Below are 6,236 nucleotides of genomic sequence, written 5' to 3' on the forward strand. Positions count from 1 at the left end.
AAAACTGTTTTTCCTTCTTACACTTTAGGAATACAGATGTTTTTAATTATAGAGCAAATAATACAATATATCCACATAGCATAAGCCATATATGTGTGTGTGTGTGTGTGTGTGTGTATGAATATATGAAATATTTTGCTGTTTGTGAATATTATGGTGATACTGTTTTAAAGATATTCCCAGTTGTACAGCTTGGAACTTATGATTTTATTTTTAGAGAGAAATCTATTAACTAGTGAAGACATCATTTGAATCAGACTTCTCTGTCAGTGGCCTTTTCATGATTTTTCTTTTTTACTTTTTTCTATTTTTTATTTTTTTGAGACAGGGTCTCACTATGTAGTTGAGGCTGACCTAGAACTCACTGTGTAGCCCAGGCTGGTCTTAAACTCACAGCGATCCTCCTGCCTCGGCCTTCCGAGTATAGGGATTACAGGCATGCGCCACCACACACGGCCTCTTTTTTTACTTTTTTAGGAGTAAAGTACTTTTTTAGAAGTTTTTAAACAGCACAAAAAAGTAGGACAAATAGAATAGTGAACCCCTGTATACTTACTATCCAATTTGGGCAATTATTAACATTTTACATTTCTTTTCTCAACAATGCTGCAATGTTTTGAAGCAAATCTCAGATATTTTTTTCTGTAAATATCTCAGAATTTATAAGAAATAAAAACTTCCTTTTAAAAAATAATAACCCCAGTAACTAATTACCTAAATTCCCCATATTAAAATACTCCCAGAAATGTCTTTATGTAATTCATGTACTTGCAATGAGATCAAGCCAGGCCTGGTGGTGCATGCCTGTAACCCCAGTGCTTGCAAGGCCAAGGCAGAAAGATTCAGTGTTTATAGCTAACCTGGGCTATCAGCGAATCCAGGGCCAGCCTGGATTACACAGAAAGACAAAGTCTCAAACCACCCCCAAAAATCCAAACAAGGTTAAAAGTGGTAACCATTTGGCTTTATATATGGAAAGATGTTCCAGTTTTGTTCTTACTCTATGGAAGCAATTGAAATTGAAATCGGAAGCTTCATGATAATAGAACTAGAATGAGAAACTGGAATCTCACAGTAGGTTTGAGTTTTTTTTACCACTGATCTAGGGTTCTATTACCTGAGGTTAGTTTTTGCTATTGCAGAAAGAAGAAAAACAAGGCTGGGATTTTCACTCAGTGGTGTCGCTACCTGCCTCACAAGCATAAGGTCCCAAGTTCTATCTCTGGTACCAAAAACAAAACAAAACAAAGCAACAACAACAAAAGCAAGGAAGGAAGGGAAGGAGGAAAGAAAAGAAAGGAAGGAAGGAGGGAAAGAGGGAAAGAAGGGAGGAAGAAAAATAATTCTTCTAAAGCATTATTGGTATAAGAAACATAAATGGTTCAAAAATATCCTGTCTGTGGGCCTTGCAAGATCTTGAAGTATGTGAATCTAGCTGACATCTCAGTCCTTGAAAGTACTCTGGATGTGGATCCTGGTGCTTTTCCATCCCACACTCTTGCCTCTTCCTTAAAAATATTTCCAAAGAGTTGGGTGTAGTGGCGCATGCCTGTAGTCCCAGAATTCAGGAGGCTGAGGCAGGAGGATTGCTATAAGTCTGAGACCAGCCTGGACTACATAGTGAGTTCAGAGCCAGCCTGAACTACAAAGTGAGACCCTGTCTCAAAATAAAAAAAAAAAAAAAAAAAAAAATCCGAAGGACTTGTCTGTGACATTTGAACCATCATTCCCATATTTTATAATCATGCTGTAGTGTTTTTTTCCTATAATGGGCTATTTGCATACCTGTTAAAGCTTGAATCTAAAGTTTTTGTTGGATGTCATTATTTTTAACATTGATGTAATATGACAAGGCAGCCTTCTAAGGAGGAACTTCATTGTTAGTTTATAGATCACCCATAATTACTGGATAAGTTTCCCTTTTAAAGCAGGTAGATAAGGAATAAGTAGGAGAGGTACTACTTGAGTAGATAAAATATTAAGATGTTTATATGAAGGAATTCTAAAAATAAACCCACATCCTTCTGTGGATTCCTACAATATATAATTTTTTTGTAGCTATGAAAAAAGCTAATGAGAAAATCATATTCATTGATTAAGATCTCAAAATAGTGTCTTTCCTACTCTTTTTACTCAGGTCTGGTTTGTTATTATAAAATTACCCCTGCTATGCTTCTCTTTGGAATGCCTCCTGGAGTCTCGTCTGATAAAACCATTCACATTGATAATGAAAAGGCTCAACTCTGAAAGCAAATGGCCTGAATTCAAATCCTGGCTTAATCAATTCCTAGGAGTGTTGTTAGGAAAGCCATTTAACTTTTCTGTGCCTTGGTTTCTTCCTCTGTAAAATGAGTATAAAACATATACACATTTCCCTTAGCATGAATTTGATTATAATTCAGCAAATATTCACTCCCACCTCCCCTGAGGCAGAGTACTATTTCCTCCTTACCAATGTGAGTCTTGCTTGTAGAATGTGGGCAGAAGTGACACTGTACCAATTCCGAGCTTGATATCCTGTGTTTTCATTTGCTGTCTTATACTCCTGCCACCCTAGGTATCTGTCTGTCCCCGAATGATGAGAGACCTGTGGAACAGACCTGAACCCAACACACTCCCTAGAGTGAAGTCTATTCTGTCCACAGCCTCAAGAAAAGCTTTCAGCAGAATCCAGCCTAGGTTACGCAAACAACAGTCAGCCTGTGGACTGATGGGAAAGATACTAACTGTCGCTGTAAGTTACTGATTTGGGGGATTGTGGTTACAAAGCTTTACTGAAGTGAGAGATGACTGATACATGAAATTATTGTGAGGAACAAATGAGACATTTAACACTGTACTAAGTAAGATCTCAACACTCTCCTCAGAGTTAATATTATTATTGCTATTATGAGATTATTATCATTAGTATTAATACTTTGTGATTTACTGGGTCAAATATCAAAGCCATGTACTGTGATGAATTCATAACCCAGTTTTAGGCCATCCACAGTGAGTGATGCTCTGAGTTAGCATACACACGGCTGAAATGTTGGTAGTAAGATATAGCTGACTGGGCAGATACGGACACCTCTTTAACTCTGTTTGCGGCTCTTATGGTTTCACTCCTTCCAACTTCCCCCTGTTCGGCCTCTTTTATAGTTTGGAAGTTATGAAATCTTGTCATATTTTATCTTATGTTTATGTCAGTGGCTATTGAACTCCATCTTTGTCACCTTCATTCTCTGGTTTCCCTGAATAGAAAACTCGTCTAGGTCTACAGGCTATGAAAGGTAGCAGAGAGAGAGAGAAGGAAAGAAAACGCACAGCTAATATCATAGGCTTGAACTTGGCTTGCTATATAAATTTTAGTTTCTGTTACAATTCATGATTGCAGTTACACTGTTATAAATAATATGCTAAAGGGAAATGTTCTTATCCGGAAGTCTTATACTTTTCTGCCACCTGCCTCGCACGTGCAAGGTCCTGAGTTCATTCCCAGTACAAACAAAACAAACAACAACAGCAACAACAAATATATATATATATAATATATATATCTTTTACTAAGTTGTGTATTTTCTCACATTCTAACACTTATAAAATCAAGGTGCAGTTTACCATTGATGGCCTATAGTAGTCTGTCACTGTGTTTACTGTGATTATCAATATCTCATTGGCTTTCAGTTATACCTCTTTCTGTGTGTGTGGACATATTATGTGAGGACTGTGGATTGGCTTGTGTCTATCGGCTTTCGCTTTGGTAGATTTGGCTGGGCTGGGCTTATCTCTTTATAACTAGACATGTTATTCTAGATCCTAAGAAAGGACTAGTCACAATCTTGGAGTATTTTGGGAATGAGCAAAAGCTGGTTGAAACCTTGCAAACACATGTAAAGCTTCTTGGATATGATCTTCGTCACATCCACTCACGTTCTATTGACCAAAGTGAGCCACATGGCCGGGCCTGACAGTGGAGTGCAGATGTGTGCTCTACCCTCTGTGAGGCTGGGAGGGATGGGGTGGGACCAAATTGGAAACAAGAACAACATCTACCATGGCAATATTTTTCCTTTTCCCATGGTACCTAAAACAATGGTGTGCTTCACAACAGTTGGCATCTTAGGGTCAATATCATGATTATACGTATGATTTAAGAGAATCTGTGCTCTGGGCATAATTTGTGTGTATTTGTGGTGCTAGGGCTGGAACACAGGGCCTCCTGCATGCTAGGCAAGTGTTCTACCCTGAGCTATACTCCTAGCACTTAGGCATAATATTTTTATGTGCAACTTTTTTTTTCCTAGTTGAGATTTAAAACCCAAACCAGAGATTTATTAACTTTTTTTGTGGGGGGGCATTTTGCCTCATTAAATCAGAATACTTGATAATAAAGGTGAAAGAGATATACTGACAATTTTTTCAACCCTTACATCATTATTGTAACCTAATCTTGTCAGTAAGAGAGGCTGAATTATGGGGAAATGACTCAAAGGAATAAGTTCATGGCATCATTAATTATTTGTTCACTAGTTTATTTACTCACACAATAGACACAGAGCGCTTACTATGTGCAAGCACTTTCTTGGCTCTGGAGATTCAGCAGAAAGTAGGGTAGCTCGGGTTCTTGCTCTTACAGAGCTTGTACTCCAGTGGAGAGTGATAGACAAACAGGAAAATTTCATATGCAGATGATGACCGTGAATAATAGACTTCTTTTAGTGTATGCGCTGTGGAGGCGAGAACAAGAATAGACTTCTTAAGTGTAAGGCAGAGAACTGAGGGGAGCACACTTTCAATAGAATGGTAAAAACCTATTGTGTCTTCCAGCAGATTTGTGCCTGTTTTAACATCCAGGTCACTTAAGGCATTTGTAAGTAAATGGATGAAACTTGAGCTCGTAATGTTAAATGAAATAAGTCAGATGCATAAGTTCTGGCTTGATGCTGTTGAAGGCCTGGGCCCTTTTTTTCTTAGTGTGCCAGCATTTTCTCCATGCAACTTCTGTCTTGAGGCTTGAGAGAGGACTACTGTAGCTGCCACCCTTTTGCCATCATACTGGTATTCTGGCCAGCAAGAGTGAGGCAAAGAGAAACAGAAGTTGCATCCCTTCCATTTAAAGATACCACTTGGAAATTGCACACACCATTTTGCTCACATCCCACAGGCTGAAACTTTGTTATGGGAACGTGTGTACATATGAAGGAGGCTAGGAAATGTAGACAAAAGCTTGGATTCATGGAACTGGATACACTTTCCTGATTCTATTTCTTTTCAAAAGCAGTGAGAAATAGTTGTTAGGGAACAGCAAATAGTGAGTGCTAACGTTAGCGATCTAAGCAGCATCCTGAGTATATTGGGCCTTGCAGGCCATAGTAAGGAATTTGGATGATATTTCAAGTATATTCATTTTTTTTGAGACAGGGTCTTGCTATGTAGTTCAAGCTGGTCTTGAACTCACTATGTAGCCCAGGCTGGGCTTGAACTCCCAGAGATCCTCTGCCTCAGCCTGCTGAGCACTAGGATTTCCAGTGTGTGCTATCACTCCTGACTTGTAAGTGTATTTGTTGTCTAGTGTTGCTTTATAAATTTCTGCCCACAGGTAGAAATTTAAAGTAAACATTTACTGTCTCATTGCTTCTGTCGGTCAAGAATTTGGGAGGTTCTGCCTTAGGGTCTCTTGGGTCAAGATAGTGGCTGGGGCTACTGCCATCTAAAGGACTGATGAGGCTGGAGGAGCTGCCCCTATGATAGTTCAGTTATATATTTATGAGTCAAAGCCTCAGTTCCTTGCTGGCTGTTGGCAGGATGCCTCAGTTCTTTGTCACACCGTTTTCTCCAGAGGGTTACTTGAGTGTCCTGATGACATGACAGCTGACAAGAGGGAAACCACAGTGCCTTTATGCCCACATTTCAGACATCACACACCATCATTTCTGCTGCACTTTATTTCTTAGACTAAGTATAAGTAGCCTACTATCAAAGGGAGGGAAATTGGGTTCTACCTTTGCAAGAGAATAATATAAAATAATTTATGAACTTATATTAAGACTATCACAGTATGAAAGGAAGTCACTGAAACATTTTAAACAAAGGGTACCTAGTCTGTTTTATATTTTAAAGAATTATTTTGAACTGGGCGTGGTGACACAAGCCTGTAATACTGGCTACTTTCAAGGCTGAGGCAGGAAGATTTCAAATTCAAAGCCGGGCTGGGCAAAATGCACCGAGACCCTGTCTCATGAAAAAAAGAAAGA

Source organism: Fukomys damarensis, unplaced genomic scaffold (assembly GCF_012274545.1).
Source record: "Fukomys damarensis isolate Sample0158 unplaced genomic scaffold, DMR_v1.0_HiC HiC_scaffold_14, whole genome shotgun sequence".
Classification (NCBI taxonomy): Eukaryota; Metazoa; Chordata; class Mammalia; order Rodentia; family Bathyergidae; genus Fukomys; species Fukomys damarensis.